This window comes from Gopherus evgoodei, chromosome 3 (assembly GCF_007399415.2).
Source record: "Gopherus evgoodei ecotype Sinaloan lineage chromosome 3, rGopEvg1_v1.p, whole genome shotgun sequence".
Lineage (NCBI taxonomy): Eukaryota > Metazoa > Chordata > Testudines > Testudinidae > Gopherus > Gopherus evgoodei.
This window is the reverse complement of record NC_044324.1, coordinates 180,856,559-180,871,037: the sequence shown is the minus strand read 5'-3', so window position 1 is coordinate 180,871,037 and position 14,479 is coordinate 180,856,559. Positions and strand designations below refer to the sequence as shown.

General features: G+C 52.5%; 1 protein-coding gene across 1 annotated transcript in view; it reads right to left on the bottom strand.

The window, feature by feature from the left end:
• The window catches only part of RD3 (retinal degeneration 3, GUCY2D regulator), a 32,594-nt gene extending 27,938 nt beyond the window's left edge, over positions 1-4,656 (bottom strand). Inside the window, exon 1 of the mRNA XM_030557577.1 lies at positions 4,603-4,656. The gene's annotated coding sequence lies outside the window, so the exon portion shown is untranslated. The remainder of the gene's footprint in view (positions 1-4,602) is intronic.
• Between the last annotated feature and the right edge of the window lie 9,823 nt (positions 4,657-14,479).

Below are 14,479 nucleotides of genomic sequence, written 5' to 3'. Positions count from 1 at the left end.
AAATAAACAAATAAATAAATAATACAAATGATATCAGTGGAGTGGCTTAAACACAGTAAACCAGGAAGTTCAGAATTAAGACAAACACTCTTTCCTTAATTCAGCCTCATAGGCCAATTGTTGTGTAATGTTGATGTTTGCTGCTTAAGGGTCACTATATTTTACCCCAGAAGTGGCTGCGTGTCTGGGATGGAGCAGGTAATTGTTAGATTCATACATCTTAAGTCCAGAAAAGATCATGTAGTCCGGCTTCCTGCATAATACAGACTATCAAATTGCACTCAGTTATGCCTGCTGCAATGGAGGAAATTATTCTTCCCTACTATGTAAATAAGAGGTAGAAAGGAATCCTGCTAGAACACATTGTGAGGGTTGGATCACAGAAACCCCCTGGGAGCTGCCAACTGATGTGCCAAAACTATCTCTGCTCCTGTTTTCCCTGCCAGCTCAGAACTCCAGCACCCTGTCTTGCTGGGCCAGATACTTTCGTCTGCTCCAACACAGACCCAGGGTCTGAATTACCTGTCCCAAAGCTGCAGATTTGCCTGAAAACAGCTCACAGAAGTGTGCTTGTCTTTAGCACTCAGATGCCCAACTCCCAATGGGGTCTAAACCCAAATAAATCTGTTTTACCCTGTGTAAAGCTTATACAGGGTAAACTCATAAATTGTTCGCTCTCTATAATACTGATAGAGAGATATGCACAGTTGTTTGCTCCCCCAGGTATTAATACATACTCTGAGTTAATTAATAAGTAAAAAATGATTTTATTAAATACAGAAAGTAGGATTTAAGTGGTTCCAAGTAGTAACAGACCGAACAAAGTAAGTCACCAAGCAAAATAAAATAAAATGCACGAATCTATGTCTAATCAAACTGAATGCAGATAATTTCATCCTCAGAGATGCTTCAGTAAGTTTTTTCCTCAGACTGGACACCTTCCAGGCCTGGGCACAATTCTTTCCCCTGGTACAGCTCTTGTTCCAGCTTAGGTGGTAGCAAGGGGATTCTTCATGATGGCTCTTTCCCTCTTTGTTCTCTTCGACCCCTTTATATATCTTTTGCATAAGGCGGGAATCCTTTTGTCCCTCTCTGAGTTCTCACCCCCTCCTTCTCAATGGAAAGACACCAGGTCAAAGATGGATTCCAATTCAGGTGTCATGATCATGTGTCACTGCAAGACTTCATTACCCACTTGCCAGCACACACGTATACAGGAAGACTTACAGGTAAAACACAGTCATTTGCAGACATTGGTCCTAGTTAATGGGAGTCATCAAATTCCAAACCACCATTAATGGCTAACACTTTGCATAATTACAATAGGCCCTCAGAGTTGTATTTCATATTTCTAGTTTCAGATACAAGAGTGGTACATTTATACAAATAGGATGATTACAGTCCGTAGATTATAAGCTTTGTAATGATACCTTACAAGAGACCTTTTGCATGAAGCATATCTTAGGGTATGGCTACATTTGGAATTTCAAAGCGCTGCCCCGGCAGGGAGCGCTGCCACGGCAGCGCTTTGAAGTGTGAGTGTAGTCGGAGTGGCAGCGCTGGGAGAGAGCTCTCCCAGCGCTGCATGTAAACCACATCCCTTACGGGTGTAGCTTGCAGTGCTGGGAGCCGCGCTCGCAGCGCTGCCACCCTGATTACACTGACGCTTTACACCGCTGTATCTTGCAGCGCTCAAGGGGGTGTTTTTTCACACCCCTGAGCGCGAAAGTTGCAGCGCTGTAAAGTGTGAGTGTAGTCATGGCCTTATTTACATTATATTCACTCATTTATTAATATTTTATAAAACCATATAGACTGCACAACGTCACACACATACCATGAGCAACATCTTTTTCCTCTCATTTTGTGGCTCATCTAATTTTAAAGGCATGTTCAAATAATGTTAAGGATCTGGTGTAAATCCACAATACAGAAGGATTTCAGAGTTAAAACTAAATATATATCCCTGACTCATCCTTTGTTAATCCTTAGTTATTGTAACAGCATTCCTTAGCCACAAAAGGGTGAGTCAAGGATGTAACTTCAGCTCAGAAATTCCTTGCACTGTGGTTTATACCACAGGTTTATTTAAACATAACATACTGTGCCTTGACTTATCTTCATATTAAATGGACAGAGTTATTGCTCATGCACTGTGGCCTAGAATTACAAATTCTTATATCAATGGACCTGTTAAGGTTAAAAGAGTTTCCTATATTATTCCTATATTCCCAGCATAGACCAGACTATGTGCTATGAATATGCAGATGGGATGGGGTGAACGCTATTAGCAATCCATCATCTGAAAAGTTTTGGAGGGATATTTATTCACAACAGATACCATAGTGGCATATGGTGGGAATGTATATTCACAGGAGCATGCGTATCTGTGCATAACACAGCCACCATCATGAAACTAATAAAATTCCCACTGAAAATATTTACTGTGGGCTAAATCCTGAAGATCTTACTCATTCCCATGCAAGCAAAACTCCTAGGTTACTACATGGGAATTTTGCCTGTGTACATATTGCAGGATATTGGGCTCAGTCTCAAAGTTTGGTGTAGCACAGTAGCTGCTTAAAAATACATATTGATATGAAATTAGTGCTCATGACAACAGTGCCAGTTTTCCAGAACTGAAAACTGGACTCCTCTCTCCATAGAACAAGTACAGAAAAGACAAGAGCAGGCAAGCTTCCCTTACTCTGCAAAACCCATTTAGTCCTGGGCTTCTCTGCGGAAGAGGCTATCAGTGATGCCCATTATGACAGCAGTACCTTTCCACTGAGACTCCAAGCATTCAGGAGGTAACTGCTCTTGGTCATATTACCAACCTGAGCTGAAATTAAACTGAGGTATTTAGCACTGAGAGCAGAATGTGTGCCTCCATTACACGGGAATAAATCCAGAATAACACAACTGATTTTAGTGGAATTATTCTGGATTTACCTGGGTGTAACTGAGAGCAGAACTTGTTCTGGAGTGTGTAAAAAATACCAGCTGCTTATCTTGATCTGAACAATACTTAGTAACTAACATTGCTTTTCTCTTGTGTTCCTTTTCTTTATATGTACCCTGTTACCCCATGCTTAAACCATCATCTTAGTGACCACTATTTAAATTAAGTTCAATTATAACATCTGAGCTGGTAACTGATTTTCTTCTGAAAATACCAGAAGATCACAGGGCCTGATCCAATGCTAATTAAAATCAATGGAATGACCCCCATTACTTTCAAGGGCTTTCGAACAGACCTACAGTTTTTATGGACTGAGAACTCTGTTTTTTAATTTTAAATTAGAGGGTGATGATGAAGCGCATATAAGTCCTAGATAGATAGACAGATATATACTTTCATTTTAAAAACAGCTGAGCGTTAGTTTTAAAAAAGCATAAAAGCATATGATATTTTATTACCATCATCTAAACTCAGTGACATAACAGCAAATATTTTAGGACCTAATTCTTCACATGTCCACTCCAGTTTTACAGGTGTAGTCATTGCTATTGAGTCTGGTGGAGTTATGGCTGCATAAAACTGGAGTAAGTGGGAAGGGACTCAGCCCCCTAGTTTTTAAATTGTGTTTTAAATAAGGATAGCATCCTGGGAAAAGACCAAAACAAGCACAGTGGCATGCCAAGATCTAATTTAAAGTGGATACATGACCCTTTGTAATGACTTGTCACAAATCAATGAATGGTCTGTGACAGAGGCTGCCCAGTGAATTCTAACTTATGTTCCTGGTAGAACCGCCTCCGTTACATGTAACTTTGCTTAATTTCAAGACTGCAGTAGTCTCGATTCAGGTTTTTGAGCTTGTTTCTCCCTGGGAGGTGGCAAGTCAAATAGAAATGAACCTACTCCGGGCAATTTCCACGCCAAGTCAGTGATAAACGCTGGCGGCCAATTTCGAAACTCCTAGAGGAGGCCTGAGTGGGTTTGTCGCGGACCCGGACAGAGCAAGAGAGGAACATACCTGCAGCCAGAGCAGCCCGCGCCCCCGCGCCCCGGGCAAAGGAAAAGCCCCGCCGCTATTTCGCAGGCTCAGTTCAGCGCCCGAACCGAGCGCGGAACACGCCGCAGCACCCAGCCCGGGCACCGAGAGACCAGCCCGGCCCACGCCCCGGGCCAGCTCCCACCGCTCCCCTGCGCTGTGCTGCCTGCAGGGGACGGACAGAGCTCCAGCCTCCCTCTACTTGGCACCTGCCCAGCCGCCGCCCCCTGGGTCCCCACGCTGAGGCTCCGGGCTGCCACCGCGGAGGGGTCCCCGCCCCGCCTCCCAGAGGCATGTGCTCGGGCTGGCACCACTGGCACCCGCCGAGAAGTTGGGAGCGATCGCCGGGCGCTCCCCGGGGAACACGGCCCGCGGCAGTGCCCTGGCTGCCCGCAGCAGCCGCTACCCCCGGCAAGGCGGGCCAGCTGCAGGCACCCCAGCCAGAGCGCCCGCCCCGGGGCGCTGGGCAGGGCAGGGCAGCGGGCCGGCCGGCGGCACCCCGCCCCACGTGGCTGCAGGCTGGACAGGACACGCGGTCCCAGTCCCGGGACCTCTGCCCCGCCGCGCGCCCGGCCGGCGGAACGCGCCCCGCGGCTCTGCTTACCCGGGCCGGACCGGGCCGCTCGGCGGGAAGCCCGGTGCCAAGGGCGGTGCGCGGCGCCCGGCTGCGGACTCCGAAGTGACAGGCGGGGCAGGTGGGAGGCGCTGCCGGGTCGGCGCGGCGGGCGGGATCAGCCTCCGCTGAGTGCCCGGCCCCCACGCGGCGGTTGCCATAGAGACCGAGCTAAGCCTAGGGGGCCCCCAGAAGGGCTGAGAGCTGGGCTGGGCCGGGAGGACGCGGGGGCGGCGGGGCGGGCGGGCCCGAGCTCGCGGGAGCTCGGGGCCCCCTGCTCCATTGGCTGTCAGGGTGGTGGCTGCGCTGCCCCACGTGGGTCCCGCCAGCTGCTGATCTGAACGCCCAGCTAAGAGCCACATGGCCCCGAGAGCGGGACCCGCGGCGATCGCTGTGTGGCCACTCGCCTCGCAAGACTCCTCTGTGTTCCCGTCCTCGTGGCGCAGCGCCCTCCCAGGGCTGGACGCGAAGTTCAGGGGTGCGGGGTCCAGGGGCTTGGGGCCATGTGTAAAGTTCGTGCCTGGGTCCTGAGTCAGCATCCAAACACTCCCGAAGTTTGGAAATGCTCAGAGCCAGGGGTTTGGTTTGAGACCATCTCTAAATTCCTCTGCAGTCTAGGAGGAAGAGGCGCTAATTTATTGTTACCATCTGTGTAGCCAAATTCCTAAGGCACCAGTTACCTTGGCATGAAGTCTGCATCGCTAGGGTAAGTCTTAATAAGTACGGCCCCGCAACGGTAGCTTCAATATACAGTGATATACAATGGGAAATGGAGTCTGGAATGTTTCAGTGTAAATTGATATAATTTTGAATCCAGCGTGTTTAGTAACAAACAGCTACAGCTGTTCAAAATGCAGCACTGTCAGATCACAGCAGTTAGTACAAATCTTTTATTGGTTGTGGGTCCTGGGGACAGAGAAGGAACGGCTGGTAGAGATGCTGGAGAGGCACAGAGATTGAGGCATGATTGCCTGGAAAGGCAGGTGTGTCTGGAAGGGATGGGGGAAATGGACAATAACATCTAAACGATTATGCTTAGACAAAACATTTCTGTATCCCTGTACATCAGGGTGGAAAGAGGATCTTTTTGTCTCTCTCTTGCTTAATCCCGCATGTTGGAGCCAGATTGAATCTGGCACATAAAAATAAACACTTCCCTGCCCCCACAGAACTGTCTAAAGCAATCACAGGAAGAGATGGAGCAACAGTTCAAAACAGCCAGGATCTCAGGGTAATTGATGAGATGAAGGTGGTTTCCTGAAGATGGAAGTATACAAGGAGGGATTAAAGTGCATGGCAGATGAAAGCAGTGAGGCTGTTCCTGGCAGAGGGGCAGCATGATGCGGAAGGAGGGAGTGGGAAATGGAGAGGAAGAAGGCAATAAAGCCAGAGGATTGGAAGAGAGCTGGGAGTGAGAAGGGAAGTGGAGGAACTGACAGCAGAGATGAGAGTGGGGAGAAGATTACATAGGAGTACAAGGAGCTGGAATCTGATGTGGTTGGAGATGGGAAACCAATGGAGGGTTTCGTGGAGTGGAGGATGGTGATATAGTCAGAGTGCAAAGAGAGGAAAAATGACTTAGGCAGTAGTGGGTGGGAGGGTGAGGGACAGGCAGTAATCAAGATGAGAGGTGACCAAAATGTGGACAAGGTGGAAGAGCAGTGGGGAAAGTAAGGGATGTATAGATTAGGGAAATCCTAAAAAGAAGTGACCAGATTTAGCAGGAAACCAACTATGGGGGCAGGAGAGAGGAGTCAAAAGTGACACTGAGATTGCCTGGGAGACAGGAAAAAGAGTGGAGTTCTCAGTGGAGTCAGATGAGAACAGGAGTCAAGCACCTTGTACTGTGTGCAGGAAACGCACAATAGGTAAGTGTGAAACAAAGGGAGAAGAATATGGCTTGTCACCATCCCATGCAGCTTAGCTCTCACCTTCTCTATGCTACAGACCTTTTAGGCATCACACAGCAGACTGAAAATTCATTAAGGGGTCAGTCCTTCTCCCACTGAAGTCAGTGGCCAAACTCCCATTGACTTCATGGGGAGCCACACCACGCTGAACAATCACTGAGCCAAGGCCCTGATTCAGGAAAGCATCCCTGTTCAGGATATCATTTAAGCATTTTTGAAACTTAAACATGTGCTTGACTTTAAGCATATGCTTATGTGCTGTCTTGAACGGGGATGGATTTAAGCATGTGCTTAAGTGCTTTCCTGAATCAGGGCCCAAATTGTGAAGTCCTTACTCATTATCTGCATAGTACTTACTCAGGCAAAGTGCCCAGTGGAGATTTGGTCAAATGTATATGTCACTACAGGAAAGTGGTTCTGGGGATATGAATAAGCAGAAGAAAAAGAGTGAATAGCCAAAGGTTCAGAACAGACCAGCTAGGCAGTCCCCTGTTTGAGCCCTGTAACAATATATATTACAGATGAAATTAAAAACATGATGAGGTTTTTTTTAAGTGCTGTTTATTATTAGATTGAATACCACAAGCAGACTAACAGAGATTAGCAGAGTCTTCTGCTCTAATTAATCAGGGAGGATTGTGTCTGTCCTCAGCCTCAACTCTAGTCCAGCAGGCTCCCCGGTATGCAGTGATTTATAACAGCATTCAGCCTATGCTCCATCCAGCACGGGATTGTGGGGTTTTAATTTAATGCAAACATCACTATAGATGGCTAAAGTCCTTTAGGTTTTCATCCACAAAAATGTCTTTCAAAAGTCACTATCTCTAACTGCATCTCTACTGCAGAACAAACGCTATCTGGGAACCTCCCAGGAATGCCCTGCAACGAATCACAAAGATTTATGATTAAGGAACAATTTATGACTTTCTTTGGGAATATATGGGGCCTCTCAACAGGAAAAATCATTCAAATCCCCTACACCCACCCCAGCAGGTGAAATCTAAGGGTTGCTATTTTCAGATTACATTGAAACTTTCTTAAACAACCATTCAAGAGAAACCGCAATCAGTAGCTTAATGGAGATGTTCCTCGTTCTAAAACAGATGGGGCACAATTGTACTCAGTACATTTTTGAAGATATGTTGAGGCAATCTCTTAAGACAAGATGTGGCATCTTGTGCGAGTACTTTTCACTGTACTGTTCACAGTAATATACATGTAGAGTTGTTTTAGTTGGCTTGTTTAGAAGCGCACCAAATTCAGCACTGACTCACTGGAATAAATCCAGACACAGTTACTACATAAATCACAACCGCATCCTTGTGGAGTTAAAAATAGAAACTTGGTCTTTCAGCTCTAAGAACATAGGCCTTGGACGCTGAAGCTAAAGAATGATTCCCTTAGCTAGAAGAAAAGACGGTTACTCACTTTGGTAACTGTTGTTCTTCGAGATGTGTTGCTCATACTCCATTCCGTTAGGTGTAAGCGCCGCGCGTGGCACATCGTCGGGAAACCTTTACCCTAGCAAACTCAGTGGGCCGGCAGGTCCGCCCCCTAGTAGTGGCGCCACCATGGCGCTCCATATTACTCCTGCCGGCCCACCCGCTCCTCAGTTCCTTCTTGCCGGCTTACTCCGCAGTGGGGAAGGAGGGCGGGTGCGGAATGGATATGAGCAACACATCTCGAAGAACAACAGTTACAAAGGTGAGTAACCGTCTTTTCTTCTTCGAGTGATTGCTCATATCCATTCCAGTTAGGTGAATCCCAAGCCTTACAAAGGCGGTGGGGTCGGAGTGAAATGTGGCAGAATAAAAATGCCGAGCCAGAAGGCTACAGCCTCTCTTGAACCAGGGCATACTGCGAAGCAAAGGTAAGGACCAAGGACCAATGGAGCTTCGCGACCGGTCTCGTGGGTAGAAACACGAGCCAGCAAGGCGGCAGATGAAGCCTGAGCCCTGGTAGAATGCACGGTGATGTGGCTTGGGGAAATATGAGCCAATCATAACAAGTGGGGATGTCCGCCATCACCCAAGATGAGATCCTCTGAGAGGAAAACAAGCAAGCCCTCCCTTTGGCCCGCTACCGGGGCAGAGCTGGGGCACCTTAGAAATGATTCTGTCAGCACAACATAATGCGAGCACTCCACAGATGTCCAAGGAGTGCAACGGTTATGCCCATTGCGTTGAGCTGTGGGTAACATGAAAGGCCAAAACACCTTAGGGAGGAAAGCCGGGTGCTGGTTCATAACTGCACCTTGGTCTTTGTGGAACCTTCGTAAGAGCTCTGATCTCAGAGACCCGTCTGGCCAAGACTAGGTTGAGGCCCCAGGGCGGGGCTGGGCGGCGCACCCGAGGGGTGCAAGCGCTCCAAGCCCTTGAGGGACCTCGAACCCATAGTGGGACACTGAACGTCCATCTTAGCCTGCTGGAAGGTAGGGATGGCTGCTGAGAGTATCCTCAGCGATGATACCGCCAGATCCTGCCGCTGAAGGCCAGAGGCAGGCCAAATAGAGGGGATCGAGACCTCAGCAGGAGCAAGATCGAGCGTACTGCAGCTGTAAAGGAAACGCTTCCCACCTGGCTCGGTACGTGACCAGGCGGAAGGCTGCCTGTCACCCCGACTCAGGTACGTGAGGCGAAGAGGCTGCAGGTCCAAGTGACGAAGCCTGTCATTGCCTGAGTGATGAGGTCTGGGCTGACAGGCCGAGCAACGTGGTATGTCAGTGCGTAACGAACCAGTGGGAACCAGCGGGAAGGCATAATGCAGTTGGCCGTTCCACGGCCATCAGGGAATGCGTCCAAGATCGATTCCGAGGAGAGACCTTGGAAGGAGCAGAACACCTGGCATTTCCTGCACTCGCGGGTGAGCGAACAGGTCTGTGTGAGGAACCATTTCCACTTCCGGAAAGCGGGACGGCCTCACATGGGGCAGAGTGATGACTCGTAAGACAGGAAAGACCTGCTGAGTCAAAGAGATAAGACGTTCCGAACGCCTGGGAGAAGGACGTCGCCAGCTCCATCGAGGTGGGCCATGCAAAAGACCCGGAAATGGATGGCCTCCTGGACAAAAAAAAGGGGGAAGGACTATGTCCCCCCTGAATGCTTATGAAGCACTGGCCATTGTGTTGCTGTAAACACCGAGATACAACGGCCTCGCAGCTGCCGCTGGAACCCCTGGCATGCCAGGCGGACTACTCTCATTTTTGGGGCATTAATGAGGAATGCCCGCTCCCTAGAAGACCGAAGGCCTTAAGCTCGGAGGTGACCCATGAGCACTCGAGCAGAGAGATGATGCGGTCCGCCGTCAGGGGCGTGAGGGCTGGGGCGGATGAAACCGCATCCTGTCCACACCAAGGAGGGAGGTTAGCCACCACTCTAGGGAGCCTAAGGCGTCGAGGGAACGGTGACTACCATGACATTGGCTCCCTGTCCAAGCGGTACGACGAGGTGGCCGGACTGGAGAGGACGGCGGCGAGCTGGCGCTTTGGTTACAAACTTGGGGCAACCATGGACCAGGAGGAATGAGACAAGAACGAGCTGAGGCGTTGGGAAAGCCTTCAGACCTCAGATGAGTGATGCCATCGCCTAAAAACCGCAGTTTGCGATAAGCAGGCTCCGGCTAGGTAGGAGGACAAGATAGCCCCTAGGAAAGCCAACCTCTGCGTGGGAACCAGAGCGGATTTGCTCTATAGTAATCATCAGGCCTTGATCTGTGACTAAGACCGTGACGATGCCACGGGCTGAGTGGTTTGTGTGTCAGAGTCTCCTCGGATAACGCGAATCGTCCCCAATACGGAAAAAACGCATATCCGACATAGCTACGGTAGGCGGGCGACTATGGCCGTAAACGGGGAGTATTCACCGCTGGCTATAAAGCGGAGGCATCTCCCATGTGGAGGGAAGATGGCATTGCGAAGTACGCGTCCTTCCTATCCAGGGCGGCATAGTAGCCCCCGGAGGCAAGGATGGAATAATGGTTCCCAGGGATACCATGCAGAATTCAACCTTATCCCAAACCGGTTGAGTCCATGCAGGACCAGGGAGGTCTGAGACCTGTGGTCGAGTGGGGGACTAGGGCATAACGGGAGGTAAAAACCCCTAGCCCTTTCGTCCGCTGAAGGGGGACAGGGCTGGAGCAATTTAAAGGTGGTACCTATGCTCCATCGTGCGCAGGACCCAGCGATCTAAAAGTAACTGGGGCCATGCCAGGAGGAAAGCGGGATCAGGATCCCGTCCTGCGACTGGTACACCGCCTTCCGGCGAACCTTGGAAGGTCCGTCTTTGGTCCCAGTGGTAATTGCGAGGGACCTTGACTTTGGCTTCTTTAGGGGGCCTGACGTTTGTCTGCGACCACCTTGGCCTTGCCGTTTTCCAGAGTTCTGCCTCTGGTAGGCACAGCAGTATGGCGGCTGGGGCCATAAAGGCCTGCGTTTGGTCGCAGGCGTCTACATGCGAGACGCATTAGGACCCTATTGTCCAGCAGGCTTCGCAGTCTGGGGCTGTCTCTGCCGCGAAGATGCCTTTACCAACAAAGGGTAAATTCTTTCCCCCGTCCTCCAAGACGGCAGCGAACTCTAGGTGGGAGGTTCGAGGGAGAAACTCCTCCACCAGGTGCTATAATTATCGCAGCTAAGCAAGGCTTTGTGCTTTGCTACCCCAGAGGTGCAGGGCCCCTGCAGAGTACACCTTGCATTCGCCAAGGCTCTTTCTGCTTCGGGGCTGGCGCCCGCTGGCATGATATCAGGATCGTGGCCTGCGCATAAGATCCGCGCCTATGGGTTGGACACGGATGCGTGTCCGGACGGCCCATGGAGGTACTAAAAGAGGGACACGGGCACGAGTCTCTGACTCACTCGGACCTGCCCAACTCGGCACCGGGGGACCGGCGTAAGGAGGCGTATCGGTACCTGGAACGAGATCCCGACCCGCAACAGAACGGTGTCGGGAGGTGGACCGAGATCTCGAGGCTCGGAGAAGAGCTACAGGGTCAAGGTACCTGCCCACGGTGCCAGATGTCGGAACGGTGCCGATAGCGGGTCGGCGAAAGGGATACCCGACAGGTGCAGTGAGTGTGACCGTACGAGGAAAACAGTACCGGAACTGCCAGTGGTGTCCGGCGTGCCGAACAGGACTTGGAGCGTCTCTGCGGGACCGTGATCATGGACGGTGCGCTCTGCCTGTACTGACAGGGGACAGTCCCTTGAAGAGACTGTATTACCCGTACCGGCGGTGCCCCAGGTCAGGCAGCACTGACTCAGTCATGGCACTGAGAGCCCTCGCCGTTGGTAACATCTCCGGCGCGCAGGGAACAGCAGGCTCAACCCACAGCTGCGTACTGGGAGCTGTCAGGCACGGATTCGACGGCCCTCGTGGGGCCGGGATCCATGGTACCGAGTCATCAGAGCTTCGGTAGGTGCCGGTGCCGGGAGAAGACCGGTTAGATAAGCCGTTGGCTGGGGTGCCGTCAGCACTGAAGCAGGGGAGTAATACGCTCAACCACGGCGCGTGCCGGGGAGCCGTCGGGCACGGATTCGATAGCCCTTGTGGGACTGAATCGACGGTTGCGATGGAAGCAGCCGGAACAGGAGCTCAACACGGCGCGTGCCTGGGAGCCGTCAGGCACCGGATTCTATGGGCCCTTGCGGGACCGGGATCGACGGGTGCCGACGTCATCGGTGTGCCGCAGCAGGTGCCGGTGCGGGCGATCCGACTTAGACTAATCCCTCTGGCCGCCGGGTGCCGTTGGCACGGAAGCAGCCGGAGGAATTAGCTCGACCACGGCGCGTGCAGGGGAGCCGTCAGGCAACGGATACCTACGGCCCTGCGGGACCGGATCGACGGGTGCCGAGGTCATCGGTGCCGCAGCAGGGTCGGTGCCGGGCGATCCGACGTAGACAAGCTCTTGGCTGCGGTGCCGTTGGCACGGAAGCAGCCGGAGCAATACGCTCAACCACGGCGCGTGCCGGGGAGCCGTCAGGCACCGGATTCTACGGCCCGTGTGGGACCGGGATCGACGGTGCCGACGCCATCGGTGCCGCAGGCAGGGTCGGTGCCGGGCGATCCGACGGAGACGAGCCTCGGCTGCGGTGCGTTGGCACGGAAGCAGCCGGGAGTAATACGCTCAACCACGGCGCGTGCCGGGGAGCCGTCAGGCACCGGATTCTACGGCCCGTGTGGGACCGGATCGCCGGTTGCCGACGCCATCGGTGCCGCAGGCAGGGTCGGTGCCGGGCGATCCGACGTAGACGAGCCCTCTGGCTGCGGTGCCGCTGGCACGGAAGCAGCAGGAGCAATACGCTCAACCACGGCGCGTGCCGGGGAGCCGTCAGGCACCGGATTCCACGGCCCTTGTGGGACCGGGATCGACGTGGGGTGACGACGTCATCGGTGTGCCGTAGCAGCGTCAGCGCCGGGATCCGACTAGACGAGCTCTCTGGCTGCGGTGCCGCTGGCACGGAAGCAGCAGGAGCAAGACGCTCAACCACGGCGTGTGCCGGGGAGCCGTCAGGCACCGGATTCTACGGCCCTTATGGGACCGGGATCAACGGTGACGACGTCATCGGTGCCGTATAGGTGTCAGCGCCGGCGATCCGACTAGACGAGCTCTCTGGCTGCGGTGCCGCTGGCACGGAAGCCAGGAGCAATACGCTCAACCACGGCGCGTGCCGGGAGCCGTCAGGCACCGGATTCTACGGCCCTCGTGGGCCGGGATCGACGGTGCCGACGTCGTCGGTGCCGGGAGCCATCTTAGACGAGCTGTCTAGCTGTGGTGCAGCTGGCACAGAAAGCAGGAGCAGTAAGCTCTACCACGGCGCGAGCCGGGGAGCTGCCAGGCACCGGATTCCCTGGTCCTGGGGGACTGGATCGACGGAGCCGAAGTCATCGGTGCCTCTGCAGGCTGGATAACGCAACTGAGGCGAGCTCTCTGGCTGCGATGCAGGTGGCACGGAAGTAGCGGGAGCAGGGGGCTCAACCACGGCGCGTGCCGGGAGCCGCCAGGCACCAGCAGGAATCGTAGACTCTCTCGACCTCGGAAGAAGGGAACGGTGCCGAGTCGACATCGTGCCGGCGACGGTCGGTGCCGAAAGGCCTTGGTGGTACCGGCGGGGTCCGGTGCCGAGGAGGCTTCTGCCCGCCGCTTGAACATCGCTCCGCGCCCAAGGTGGAGGGGCAAGTGAAAGTCCCGCACCTTTTTGTTCTCGGCTTAAAAGCCTTGCAAATGGGGCACTTATCTGTCAAGTGTGATTCCCTGAGCACTTCAAACAGGAGTCATGTAGATCTCTCTTCGGCCGCGGCTTCTGGCAAGCCGGGCCCCTTTTGAAAACCCGGTGAGCCATGCATGGCTCCGCACTGGGCTCATGGAAGGGGCTACTTCCTGAACCCCGCTAACTAAACTAACCATGTTAGCAAAGAAACACTATAACCATACAATATATATAAAAGTGTTATAACTGCATAATTATATACGAGAAAACGAGTAGCTAGGGAAGTGGAGGTCAGCTAAGCCGCGCTCCACTGTTCCAACGACCGACACGGGCGGTAAGAAGGAACTGAGGAGCGGTGGGCCGGCAGGAGTATAAGTGGCGCCATGGTGGCGCCACTCTAGGGGGCGACCTGCCGGCCCACTGAGTTGCTAGGGTAAAAGTTTTCCGACGAATGTGCACGCGCGGCGCGTACACCTAACTGGAATGGATATGAGCAATCACTCGAAGAAAATAATAGGTTCTGTATCTTCTTTGTGGACCCAGCCACAAAAGGGCTACCTCACTCACACAAAGCCAGAACATTGCATTACACTGGGTTTCAAGTCAGAACAAAATTTGGCCTGCGGCTGGGGTTTTTTTGCTAAATTACTGATGTGTGCTCTACTAGGCAAATGTAATGGACCTTGCTGAGGGAAGAAGTAGGACTGGGACAACATTACTGTTTTCAAAGTTCAAAGCCCTATGGTTGTAAAGT